Raw genomic sequence first — 14,729 nt, 5'->3', positions numbered from 1 at the left:
CACGCTCCCGGCGCCCTTCCTCCTCCTCCCGGGCCTTGGCGACGAAGCCTCGACGGACCCGGGTCACCGTGGAAACGCCGCCCCGAACGCCTCTGACCGGGCCGGGCCGCCATCTTGCCGCCCTGTGACGGAGCTTCCGGTGACGCCGAGGAGGCCGCGCAGGCGCAGAAGGGAGGGAGAGGGATGCCTGTCGTGGGCGGGGCCACGTTCGCTCTCCTAGGGAGCAGGCCGCACAGGCGCATAAAGGGATGCCTGCAGTGGGCGGGGCCAGGTTCGCTCGCATAGGGAGCAGGCCGCACAGGCGCATAAGGGATGCCTGCAGTGGGCGGGGCCAAGTTCGCTCTCATAGGGAGCAGGCCGCACAGGCGCATAAAGGGATGCCTGCAGTGGGCGGGGCCAAGTTCGCTCTCATAGGGAGCAGGCCGCGCAGGCGCATAAAGGGATGCCTGTAGTGGGCGGGCCAAGTTCCCTCGAATCGGGAGCAGGCCGCGCAGGCGCAGGAGTGTCTGCAGTGCCTTTTCTGTTGCATGCTTGCTGCGGGGCAGAGTGCTGGGCTTGGTGGTCCCTGTGTAGACTTGCCCACGGCTGCATGGGACAGGAAAGGCCCTGCAGACTCATCCTGCCAGAGAAGTCAACCATGAACCAACCTGGACACAGAATATTTATTTATTTATTTATGACAGTATTTCTTCCCAAACCTTCTCACCCAATAAGGGGAGACTCAGGGTGGCTTACAAATAGAAAATACACATATAAACAATTACAATGACATTTCAATTCAATTCAAAATTCAGTGACATTAAAACATTCATAAAACTATTATTATTAAGGAAAAAATTCAATGCCTTATTATACAAAGCAAAAAAAAACATAACATAAAATCAATAGGAACAATCAACATATAAATACACTTTAGTGCCATGTAGGCAGAGTTAAATACTCTTTGGCACTTGCCAGAGGTACTTGGGGTGCAAGAAAATTATATATAATAAATATTATAAATAATAATAATAATACAAAATAATACTTTATTTTTATATTCCCGCTCCCATCTCCCCCAGGAGGACTCGGGGTGGCTCACATGGGAAACAAGCCCAATGTCACATGTAATAAACAGTCATACATTAAAAATATAAACAATATAAACAATTAAACCATATAACAGCATATCAGAACAATGAGTCTGAGCATAGTACAATATATATATAGAGAGGCAAAAATTATACAGGTACTTTATTTGTAAAAACAAGGTCAGGTGTATAAAATGCAGTAACATAAACTGTCCTGTAATCTAGATGTTTAATGCTGTCAAATATTGAACGTTGTGCCTTTGAATAATAACCAGAACACACTTTTTTGGGAAGAGTTTTCTTCTTGAAAGCTGACCTCGTTGGAAAGGGGTCGACCTCAGCAGCTGGGAAAAGGCAAGGCGTCCTGCTCTCCGCTCTCTCTCTGGGATCTCCGTCCGTCCGTCCGTCCGTCCGTCCTTGGCTCTTGTCCAGGAGGAGCCCCTCCCTCGGGGATTTTGGAGACATGGAACAAGGGAGAAGACAGGGGTCAGGAGGGCTGAACCCAGGGGAGCATCTCGCTTTTGGGGGGCTCTTGGGAACGACGGGAGCAAAGGCACCGCTTTACGCACGTGGCTTTTCCTCCTGCTAAGAGGAGAGGATCCCCTGTCACCAGGCATTTGTGGGGGTCCCTGGGGGGGTGGCCCTGCACGGAGACAAGGGGGGGGTCCTGGGCCCCACGTTTGCATTCAGAAACAGGCTCCCGTGCGCCAGACCTTTGCGTGAGGAACGCGGCTGCCCCTGGGAGGGAGGGAGGGCCGTCCGTTGGCCCTGGGCGGATGGTGGGGGGCTTTCCTAGGCCGTCGGATGGGGGCAGAGCGGGGGCCAAGCCCGGTACCACAGGGAGGCCTCTGGGGGCCCGGGCGGGGGGCTCCCAGCACAGGGCAGGGGCCGGGGGGCCGGGGGGGCCGGAGCCCTTCTTCCCACGGGAGGCCCGGAGGCCCCCTCCCACTTGGTTCTTGCCAACAGGCAAAAACAGTCCTATTTAAAAGCCTAGCCTGCCCGGGTTAGAACTGGGTTAGTAGGGTTAGCGGTTAGTGCAGGGATTAATCTGAGCTACTACATATCCCGGGGACGTTTTAAAATGCCCGTGACGTGGGCTGAGAGCGGCCCCTCGGGTCCCCAGGGGGGTGCCAAGGCCGGGCCCCCGCTCTCCCCCCAGCCGTGACCCCCTGCACATCCAGGGAGACCCCCCCCCCACGACCTGCCCAGGGCAAAGGGAGGACCTGTCCGTCACCGAGTGGGGCCTCAACGCCACGCACAAGGGGAGCCGTGGGTGGTGTTCCTTGCGCAAAGGCCTAGCGCACTGCTCTTGAATGCAAAGGCCTAGGAGCCTGCTCTTGAATGCAAAGGTAGGCGTTAAATGCCTGGTCTAACATTAATGACAGGGGATCTCAGTGGGGGGGCCCTCCCCATCAGTGGGGGGCCCCTCCCCCTAGCAACAACATACTACTATATAACATATGAATATTGTGCTAGGATAATAATACACTCTATTGTATATTAATGTCATATTGATACTAATATGAATAAATAATATTAACATACATACTACTATATAACATAATAACATTGTGCTAGGATAATAATATACTCTATTGCAGGGGTCCACAAACCTTTTAAACAGGGAGCCAGTTCACGATCCTCCAGACCATTGCAGGGCCAGACTATAGTTGGCCACCAAGCAATAATAATAATTAATAATAATAATAATAATAATAATAATAATAATGAGGGTTGGAAGGGTTGGCCATTGAGTCCAATCCCTTTCTGCCTTTGTGCACCGAAAGCACAAGCAAAGCACCCCTGACAGATGGCCACCCAGCCTCAATGCTAATAATAATAATAATAATAATAATAATAATAATAATAATAATAATAAGGGTTGTGCTGTGGGGGCCGGATAAATGGCTTCGATGGGCCGCATCCAGCACACGGGCCTTAGTTTGGGGACCCCTGCTCTATTGTATATTAATGTAATATTGATACTAATATGAATAACTAATATTAACATCTAATGACTAATACTGACATCTAATAATTAAGATGCTCCTCCCCAATAACATGCTATTCTAATTTTTATATACAGTAGAGTCTCACTTATCCAACACTCGCTTATCCAACATTCTGGATTATCCAACGCATTTTTGTAGACAATGTTTTCAAGACATCATGATTTTTTGGTACTAAATTCATAAATACAGTAATTACTACATAGCATTACTGCATATTGAACTACTTTTTCTGTCAAATTTGTTGTATAACATGATGATTTGGTGCTTAATTTGTAAAATCATAAACTAATTTGATGTTTAATAGGCTTTTCCTTAATCCCTCCTTATTATCCAACATATTCGCTTATCCAACATTCTGCTGGCCCGTTTATGTTGGATAAATGAGACTCTACTGTGTGTGTATATATATATATATATATATATAATTTAATATATAATAATTACAACATATTGTATATACATATATTCATAATATTATATTGTAATACGATATACTAATAATACAATATAATAATATTAATTATATATTATGTTTTGCATGTAATATTACTAATAATACTACCATATATTGATATAGTACAATATAGTAATTTATTGCCAGTATTGTACTATGCTAATAATATAATATTGTATGTAAATTTAATTTTTAAGCCGTTCTGAGTCCCCTTCGGGGTGAGAAGGGCAGCATATAAATCTAATAAATAAATAAATAAATAAAGCAATATAATACTAACAATGATACAATAATATTAATTACATATTATATTTTAAATGTAATATTGCTAACAATATTTCTATATAGTGGTATAGTGCAATGTAGTAATATATAATGCTAATATTGTGCTATGCTAATGAGATAGTGTATGTAAATATAACTTGTAAGCCGCTCTGAGTCCCCTTTAAGGGAAAAGAGGGCGGGGTATAAATGTAGTAAATAAATAAATACATAAATCTCTTTTTACCAGGCTTCAAATTAATAATATGGGGTCCCTTCATGCCTGGCTATGCAGTCATTGAGAATAAGGCTGGACCCCATAGGCCTGCATTGAGGTTAAGATTCTGCCAGGCATCCTATTAAAAATGGAGGGTCCCTCCCCTTACGTTAACCAGAGGGGATCTCCTTTATCCAACAAGAGAGGTTCCCACCTGCTAGGTTTGGCTTTAAACGCAGCGGGTCCCTCAGAAGCCTGGTTTTAAATTAATTGCAAACCTCCTTTAACGAGGGTTTGCCTTACAAATAGAGTTTTCCACGTGCCAGGCCCTTTTTATCAAGGTTGGCCCGGGCTGTGGCGCAGGCGGGAGAGCAAGCCAGCTGCAATTATAACTGCAAGGAATCACTCTGACCAGGAGGTCATGAGTTCGAGACCCGCTCGGAGCTTATGTTTGTTTGTCTTTGTTCTATGTTAAAAGGCACTGAATGTTTGCCTATATGTGTCATGTGATCCGCCCTGAGTCCCCTTTGGGGTGAGAAAGAAGGGCGGAATAGAAATGCTGTCAATAAATAATAAATAAAAGGGGCTCCACGTATACCTTGAATGGGTTCTCTTTGCGAGCGCTTGGCCGGAAGCCCCAAACTGCTTCAAGGCATTTACAATGGCCAATTGCCGGAGTGGGAGTCCCCGATCTATTGGGGGGAGAGTCCCTGAGGGCCCCCAGCTGTATATGCGTGTGTGTGTGTGTCATGTGTGTGTCATGTGTGTGTGTGCAAAGCAGCCGTGGAGGTTGGAAGGAACGTCTCACCTGGCTTTAGGGCTCCGCTGTAGGAATCTCCTTCCCGGAATCTTCTTTTTACCTGTGTAGCAGATGCTTTCCAAACAGGAAGGATCCCTCTCGGCCGATGGGAGACGGTGTCCGGCAGGAGCCCTCCGGGAGTCCAGGCACATGAAACGGGAGAGAAAAGAGAAGGTCTATACCCGACTTTTCATGAAAAAAGAATAGGATATCTCCCCAGGCAGGCCTTAAGGGTTAAAAGAACCAGGGATCTCCCCACGGTTGGCCTTAAGGGTTAAAAGAACCAGGGATCTCCCCACGGTTGGCCTTAAGGGTTAAAAGAACCAGGGATCTCCCCACGGTTGGCCTTAAGGGTTAAAAGAACCAGGGATCTCCCCACGGTTGGCCTTAAGGGTTAAAAGAACCAGGGATCTCCCCACGGTTGGCCTTAAGGGTTAAAAGAACCAGGGATCTCCACATCGCCTGGCGTTACCTTAAAGAATAGGAGATCTCTATAGGCCAGGCCACCTTAGTTTAACAACAAGAGATCTCTATAGGCCAGGCCACCTTAGTTTAACAACAAGAGATCTCTATAGGCCAGGCCACCTTAGTTTAACAACAAGAGATCTCTATAGGCCAAGCCGCCTTAGTTTAACAACAAGAGATCTCTATAGGCCAGGCCGCCTTAGTTTAACAACAAGAGATCTCTATAGGCCAGGCCACCTTAGTTTAACAACAAGAGATCTCTATAGGCCAAGCCGCCTTAGTTTAACAACAAGAGATCTCTATAGGCCAGGCCACCTTAGTTTAACAACAAGAGATCTCTATAGGCCAGGCCACCTTAGTTTAACAACAAGAGATCTCTATAGGCCAGGCCACCTTAGTTTAACAACAAGAGATCTCTATAGGCCAGGCCACCTTAGTTTAACAACAAGAGATCTCTATAGGCCAGGCCACCTTAGTTTAACAACAAGAGATCTCTATAGGCCAGGCCACCTTAGTTTAACAACAAGAGATCTCTATAGGCCAGGCCACCTTAGTTTAACAACAAGAGATCTCTATAGGCCAGGCCACCTTAGTTTAACAACAAGAAATCTCTATAGGCCAGGCCACCTTAGTTTAACAAAAGGAGATCTCTATAGGCCAAGCCGCCTTAGTTTCTGGATAGGAGATCTCTATAGGCCTTACTTTAAGAATAGAGGATCCCCTTTAACCAGGTCCCCTGGGTGGGTGGCCTCACATAAATAAAAGGGGGTCCCTACATGCCTATGTTTGCAGTCCAAAACCAGGTTGGCCATGTTCTGGCGGCCACGGCTGGCCTCCCCTTGTGTGTGGCGCCGAAGCTCCGCCCGGGGAGGGAGGGGGCGTCCGTTGGCCCTGGGCGGACGAGATACAGGCGGCAGGGGTCATGGGTTGGGGGAGAGCGGGGGGCCCAGCCCTGGCACCGTGGGGGGCACACTGAGGGCCCCAGGGGCTGCTCTCAGGACACCTTGCGGGCATTTTGAATGTCCTTCTAGGGGAGCCCTTCTATGGGGGGCCAGGAGGCCCCCTTCCCTCCCAGCTTGGTTCTTGCCAGCAGGCAAAACACAGTCCTATTTAAAAGGCCAGCCTGCCCTAGTTAGAATGGTGTTAGTAGGGTTAGTAGGTGAGTTAAGGTATTAATATTTTTATTGCTAGCCACTGTCTAAGTTTAAGGGAGCTTTTAAAATGCCCGTAAGGTGTGCTGCTCCCCGCGGTGCCAGGGCCGGGCCCCCCGCTGCCCCCCAAGCTGTGGCCCCTACGGCTTGTATAGGAAAACCCCCATCATCTGCCTAGAACAAAGGGAGGACCCGTCCGTTCCCGAGTGGGAAACTTCGATGCCACACACGAGGGGAACCGTGTTATTCATGCAAAAGCCTAGCACACAGGTAGCCTGTTTTTTATTGCAAAGATAGACATGAAATGCCTAGCCTGACACCCATTACCCTGACAATGACCTTTTTGGGGGGCGGGCGGTGTCCTTGCGAGAGTGTCTTCAAGCATCTTCTGTCTTCTGTCTCTTCGACCTTTTGTTTCTTCCCTTTCTTCCCTTTGACTTGAATTCAGCGCTGGGAGAAAAGTGAGTGGGAAGAAAGCTTTCAGAAAAAAAAAACAGGCATTGTCTTCTTTCTATTTTGCAAGGCCAGGAAGACAGTTCCCATCTTGTCTCCCGTAACATGCTATGCTAATAATATAATATGTATTGTGTATATATAGTATATTGTATATAATATACAATATAATAGACAATGATATATCATAATATAATATATTGAATATAAATATAATATTGAGAATATTATAATGTAATACAATATAATTCAAATACTAATGCAATATAATATTAATTATTTTATATATTACATGTAATATTTCTAATAATATTACAGTATGATGGTATAGTACAATATAGTAATATATAATGCTATTATTGTGTATGCTAATATAATACTTTGTATGTACATATATAATTATATATAATATATATAATATATATTCAATATCATTATATTTTATTATTAAATTGTATTACATTACAATATTACTATCAATATTATATGTATATTCATTAGATTATAATATATTATATTGTCCATTATATACAAAATAATTAATATATATATATATATATATATATAATTTTCAGCATAGCATGTTATGGGTCTTAAGGCTGGAAATAAATCAGATTGGTAAAAAAAATGCAATTATTATTCTACTCATTTCCTCTGGAAAGCTGTGTGAATTTTCAAAAATGTTGCCATGTGTTGTCAAAGGCTTTCATGGCCGGAATCACTGGGTTGTTGTGAGTTTCTGGGCTGCCACCTCAAAAAGCAGGGCCAGCTAACACCTCCAAACACAGGATTCCCCCAGGCAGGAAGCAGCCAGGCCTTGAAACTGCAGGCCATTCAATGCTAATCAAGGTGGCCAATAGCAGCATTCACATTGGCCTCCAACAGACAAGAGTTCTTTCTCCCACCCTGGACATTTGGCAGATATATAAAAACTTCACCAGCAATCTATGGTTTCCTGCCATAGATGTGGGCGAAACGTCAGGAGAGAATGCTTCTGGAAACCAATTATTATTTCAGATTATAATAAATAAAATGCAACAATATTCACCTGGTCCCTTCAGAAAAAGCTGTGCTAATTTTCAAAAGTTTTGCCTTTGTTTCTCCCTTCCGTTTCACAAGGCTCGGCCATTTCTGAGGTAAAGTCTGAGATGACAATCTCTTAATAAATAAAATTGGCATTTTCTTCTTTCTATTTCACAAGGTTTTTCTGAGGTAAAGGTTCGATAAAGAAAATTCTGAAATAATAAGGAAACATACATGAATAAAGTGAAAAGAAGTTCTCCAGATGACAGAAAAAACATATTCTGAGGTAAAACTTATGGCTCAGAGTAAAGCCACCTGGCTCTTTATGGCCCTTTGTGGGTCTTAAGGCGGGAAATAAATCAAATGGTGTAAATTTCCAAAAATGTTGTTCCTTGTCTTTCTCTGGACAAAAGTTTTGTCATTTTTGAGGTGATAGAATAATAAACTATTCATCAATAAAGCAGGTATTACAGTAGAGTCCCGCTTATCCAATGTAAACGGGCCGACAGAACGTTGGATAAGCGAATATGTTGGATAATAAGGAGAGATTAAGGAAAAGCCTATTAAACATTAAATTAGTTTATGATTTTACAAATTAAGCACCAAAACATTATGTTATACAACAAATTTGACAGAAAAAGTCGTTCAATATGCAGTAATACTATGTAGTAATTACTGTATTTACAAATTTAGCACCTAAATATCAGGATTTATTGAAAACATTGACTACAAAAATGCGTTGGATAATCCAGAACGTTGGATAAGTGAGACTCTACTGTATTTGTGAATATTTTTTCTGAATATATTGCTTATTTTTGGCAAATGTTTCCACAAATATTTGTATGATTTTTTGGGTGAATATTTTATTTCAATGTTTGTGAATGTTTCCATGATTGTTTTTTTCTGAATACGTTTGTGAATATTTTTATGAATATTTTTCCCAAAATACTTTGCTTATTTTGAGCAAATGTTTCTGCAAATATTTTTTGATTATGTTTGTCAATATTTTAATGATTTTGTAAATATTTCAGTGAACATTGTTTCCAACTGTATCTTCTCTCTTCCTAGAGAAAGGCTTTGTGACGAGGTGATTTCTGAGGCAAAACCTCATGGAAGTCTTAATAAACGAAATAGTTTCCTTCTTTCTGTTTCACAAAGCCTTTATCCACCTTTATCTGGAGAAAGACCTGGTGCTATTTGAGGCCGTTTTTGAAAATTTAAGACCAGAGTAATATAATAAAGCAGGCCTTTCCTCCTCTTTGTATTTCACTTTTGAGGGGATTCCTGAGGGAATGAAAGAACCCCCAAAACAACAAGGAAACCAACCTAAAACCGAGTGGGAGAGAGAGGGTCCTCTGGACGGGAAGAAAAGCCTTTCCTGAGGTAAAAGTGACTCCCCAAAGGAAAGGCGTCTCTCTCCTCTTGAAACTCTTCAACTGGGCGCCAAACGAGGCCCCGTTTCCTGAGGTAAATTCACGGCTGAGGCGCCAAGAAGAAGCCCCGCCTCCACCACGGCCGCCTTTTCGGCCATGGTCCCACCCCTCCTCCCTCTGCCGCCGCCCGATTGGACGATTCTCCCGCACGTCACAGGCTCAGAGAGGGCTTCGCCCATTTGGGCGGGAAAGCAGGGAGCGGCTCGACGCATGCGCACTCCGTTGTCATCTAAAATAGATACAGTAGTCTCACTTATCCAACGTTCAGGATTATCCAACACATTTATATAGTCAACGTTTTCAATATATCGTGATATTTTGGTGCTAAATTCATAAAGTAATGACAACATAACATTACTGCGTATTGAACTGCTTTTTCTGTCAAATTTGTTGTAAAACGTGATGTTTTGGGGCTTAATTTGTAAAATCATAACCTATTTTGATGTTTAATAGGTTTTTTCTTAATCTCTCCTCATTATCCAACATATTCGCTTATCCAACGTTCTGTCGGCCCGTTTATGTTGGATAAGTGAGACTCTACTGTACTTTTTCTGTCAAATTTGTTGTAAAACGTGATGTTTTGGGGCTTAATTTGTAAAATCATAACCTATTTTGATGTTTAATAGGCTTTTCCTTAATCCCTCCTCATTATCCAACATATTCGCTTATCCAACGTTCTGCCGGCCCGTTTGTGTTGGATAAGTGAGACTCTACTGTACTTTTTCTGTCAAATTTGTTGTAAAACGTGATGTTTTGGGGCTTAATTTGTAAAATCATAACCTATTTTGATGTTTAATAGGCTTTTCCTTAATCCCTCCTCATTATCCAACATATTCGCTTATCCAACGTTCTGTCGGCCCGTTTGTGTTGGATAAGTGAGACTCTACTGTACTTTTTCTGTCAAATTTGTTGTAAAACGTGATGTTTTGGGGCTTAATTTGTAAAATCATAACCTATTTTGATGTTTAATAGGCTTTTCCTTAATCCCTCCTCATTATCCAACATATTCGCTTATCCAACGTTCTGCCGGCCCGTTTGTGTTGGATAAGTGAGACTCTACTGTACTTTTTCTGTCAAATTTGTTGTAAAACGTGATGTTTTGGGGCTTAATTTGTAAAATCATAACCTATTTTGATGTTTAATAGGCTTTTCCTTAATCCCTCCTCATTATCCAACATATTCGCTTATCCAACGTTCTGTCGGCCCGTTTATGTTGGATAAGTGAGACTCTACTGTACTTTTTCTGTCAAATTTGTTGTAAAACGTGATGTTTTGGGGCTTAATTTGTAAAATCATAACCTATTTTGATGTTTAATAGGCTTTTCCTTAATCTCTCCTCATTATCCAACATATTCGCTTATCCAACGTTCTGCCAGCCCGTTTATGTTGGATAAGTGAGACTCTACTGTACTTTTTCTGTCAAATTTGTTGTAAAACGTGATGTTTTGGGGCTTAATTTGTAAAATCATAACCTATTTTGATGTTTAATAGGTTTTTTCTTAATCTCTCCTCATTATCCAACATATTCGCTTATCCAACGTTCTGCCGGCCCGTTTATGTTGGATAAGTGAGACTCTACTGTACTTTTTCTGTCAAATTTGTTGTAAAACGTGATGTTTTGGGGCTTAATTTGTAAAATCATAACCTATTTTGATGTTTAATAGGTTTTTTCTTAATCCCTCCTCATTATCCAACATATTCGCTTATCCAACGTTCTGTCGGCCCGTTTGTGTTGGATAAGTGAGACTCTACTGTACTTTTTCTGTCAAATTTGTTGTAAAACGTGATGTTTTGGGGCTTAATTTGTAAAATCATAACCTATTTTGATGTTTAATAGGCTTTTCCTTAATCCCTCCTTATTATCCAACATATTCGCTTATCCAACGTTCTGTCGGCCCGTTTCCGTTGGATAAGTGAGACTCTACTGTATATAAAAGCTTCACCAGCAATCTATGGTTTCTTGCCATAGATGTGGGCGAAACGTCAGGAGAGAATGCAAAAATTTAGCCTTTTTTTTCTTCTTCTCTGGAAAAGACCTTGTAATTTTTTTTGGTTTGATATAATAAAGTATTATTACCTAAAATAGAAATTGTTTTATATTTCACGAGGCTTTGCCGTTTCTGAGGTAAAAGTTTGAGGTAAAGAAAGAAATGACTAAAATAATCAGGAAACAGACACGAATAAAGTGAAAAGATCTGGATTGCTTGAGGTAAAAGTTGTGGCTGAAAGAAATGTGGCTCTTCTGGCTCCATGAGGGTCTTTGGCAAGAAATAAACCAGATTATAATAAATCAAACGCAACACTATTTATCTCGTCCCTTCAGAAAAAGCTGTGCTAATTTTCAAAAGTTTTGCCTTTGTTTCTCCCTTCCGTTTCACAAGGCTCGGCCATTTCTGAGGTAAAGTCTGAGATAACCATCTCTTAATAAATAAAATTGGCATTTTCTTCTTTCTATTTCACAAGGCTTTTCTGAGGTAAAGGTTCGATAAAGAAATTCCTGAAATAATAGGGAAACGTACATGAATAAAGTGAAAAGAAGTTCTCCAGATGACAGAAAAAACATATTCTGAGGTAAAATTTATTGCTCAGAGTAAAGCCACCTGGCTCTTTATGGCCCTTTGTGGGTCTCAAGGCGGGAAATAAATCAAATGGTGTAAATTTCCTAAAATGTTGTTCTTTGTCTTTCTCTGGACAAAAGTTTTGTCATTTTTGAGGAGACAGGATATTAAAGTATTCATCAACAAAGCAGGTATCATCTTCTATGTCGCCAGGAGAAATGGCACAGCTGAGGCAAGAGTGACAACTGAAGAGCCAAGAAGAAGCCCCGCCTCCCAATCCGGCCGCCTTTTTGGCCTTGGTCCCACCCCTTCTCCCTGGGCCGCCTCCCGATTGGACGATTCTCCCGCACGTCACAGGCTCAGACAGGGCTTCTCAAAATTGGGCGGGAAAGCAGGGAGCTGCTCAACGCATGCGCACTCCGTTGTCATCTAAAATATATGTTAGCCTGCCAATCCGGCCGCCTTTTTGGCCTTGGTCCCACCCCTTCTCCCTGGGCCGCCGCCCGATTGGACGATTCTCCAGCTCGCCAATTTGGGCGCGAAAACAGGGCGCTGCTTGACGCATGCGCACTCCGTTGTGATTTAAAATATATGTTAGCTTCCCAATCCGGCCGCCTTTTTGGCCTTGGTCCCACCCCTTCGCCGTGTGTCGCCGCCCGATTGGACAATTCTCCCGCACGTCACAGGCTGAGACAGGTCAAATTGGGCGGGAAAGAAATAATAATTTGTTTTCCAGAAGCATTCTCTCCTGACGTTTCGCCCACATCTCTTATGCAACTTATCATTTAGCACTGGTATGTGACAGAATACGAATAATATAACATGCTAGTGGTGTATTATACATATTGTGGTATATGATTAATATAGTACAATCTAAGAAATAATAATGGGTTTTCCAGAAGCATTCTCTCCTGACATTTCGCCCACATCTCTTATGCAATTTATGATTTAGCACTGGTATGTGACATAATACGAATAATATAACATGCTAGTGGTGTATTATAGACATTGTGGTATATGATTAATATAGTACAATCTAAGAAATAATAATGGGTTTTCCAGAAGCATTCTCTCCTGACATTTCGCCCACATCTCTTATGCAACTTATCATTTAGCACTGGTATGTGACATAATACGAATAATATAACATGCTAGTGGTGTATTATAGACATTGTGGTATATGATTAATATAGTACAATCTAAGAAATAATAATGGGTTTTCCAGAAGCATTCTCTCCTGACATTTCGCCCACATCTCTTATGCAACTTATCATTTAGCACTGGTATGTGACATAATACGAATAATATAACATGCTAGTGGTGTATTATAGACATTGTGGTATATGATTAATATAGTACAATCTAAGAAATAATAATGGGTTTTCCAGAAGCATTCTCTCCTGACATTTCGCCCACATCTCTTATGCAACTTATCATTTAGCACTGGTATGTGACAGAATACGAATAATATAACATGCTAGTGGTGTATTATAGACATTGTGGTATATGATTAATATAGTACAATCTAAGAAATAATAATGGGTTTTCCAGAAGCATTCTCTCCTGACATTTCGCCCACATCTCTTATGCAACTTATCATTTAGCACTGGTATGTGACATAATACGAATAATATAACATGCTAGTGGTGTATTATAGACATTGTGGTATATGATTAATATAGTACAATCTAAGAAATAATAATGGGTTTTCCAGAAGCATTCTCTCCTGACATTTCGCCCACATCTCTTCTGCAACTTATCATTTAGCACTGGTATGTGACAGAATACGAATAATATAACATGCTAGTGGTGTATTATAGACATTGTGGTATATGATTAATATAGTACAATCTAAGAAATAATAATGGGTTTTCCAGAAGCATTCTCTCCTGACATTTCGCCCACATCTCTTCTGCAACTTATCATTTAGCACTGGTATGTGACATAATACGAATAATATAACATGCTAGTGGTGTATTATAGACATTGTGGTATATGATTAATATAGTACAATCTAAGAAATAATAATGGGTTTTCCAGAAGCATTCTCTCCTGACATTTCGCCCACATCTCTTCTGCAACTTATCATTTAGCACTGGTATGTGACAGAATACGAATAATATAACATGCTAGTGGTGTATTATACATATTGTGGTATATGATTAATATAGTACAATCTAAGAAATAATAATGGGTTTTCCAGAAGCATTCTCTCCTGACATTTCGCCCACATCTCTTATGCAACTTATCATTTAGCACTGGTATGTGACATAATACGAATAATATAACATGCTAGTGGTGTATTATAGACATTGTGGTATATGATTAATATAGTACAATCTAAGAAATAATAATGGGTTTTCCAGAAGCATTCTCTCCTGACATTTCGCCCACATCTCTTCTGCAACTTATCATTTAGCACTGGTATGTGACATAATACGAATAATATAACATGCTAGTGGTGTATTATACATATTGTGGTATATGATTAATATAGTACAATCTAAGAAATAATAATGGGTTTTCCAGAAGCATTCTCTCCTGACATTTCGCCCACATCTCTTATGCAACTTATCATTTAGCACTGGAATGTGACATAATACGAATAATATAACATGCTAGTGGTGTATTATTCATATTGTGGTATATGATTAATATAGTACAATCTAAGAAATAATAATGGGTTTTCCAGAAGCATTCTCTCCTGACATTTCACCCACATCTCTTATGCAACTTATCATTTAGCACTGGTATGTGACATAATACGAATAATATAACATGCTAGTGGTGTATTATAGATATTGTGGTATATGATTAATATAGTACAATCTAA

At 41.2% G+C, this 14,729-nt stretch overlaps 1 protein-coding gene across 2 annotated transcripts in view; it reads right to left on the bottom strand.

Moving 5' to 3' along the window:
• LOC134292966 (uncharacterized) overlaps positions 1–12,121 on the bottom strand; it is a 30,477-nt gene extending 18,356 nt beyond the window's left edge. Inside the window, exons 1-3 of one of the 2 annotated variants that reach the window (XR_010000046.1) lie at positions 11,416–12,121; positions 7,931–8,117; positions 651–6,879 (exon numbers count right to left, since the gene is read on the bottom strand). The gene's annotated coding sequence lies outside the window, so the exon portion shown is untranslated. Of the gene's footprint in view, positions 1–650; positions 6,880–7,930; positions 8,118–11,415 lie in introns of those variants that run through there. The other variant, XR_010000048.1, reaches the window with a different exon arrangement.
• Positions 12,122–14,729: the final 2,608 nt, after the last annotated feature.

The sequence above is a fragment of the Anolis carolinensis genome, unplaced genomic scaffold (genome assembly GCF_035594765.1).
Source record: "Anolis carolinensis isolate JA03-04 unplaced genomic scaffold, rAnoCar3.1.pri scaffold_7, whole genome shotgun sequence".
Classification (NCBI taxonomy): Eukaryota; Metazoa; Chordata; class Lepidosauria; order Squamata; family Dactyloidae; genus Anolis; species Anolis carolinensis.
Note: the sequence above shows the minus strand (reverse complement) of the source record. Positions and strands in the feature narration are given on the sequence as shown.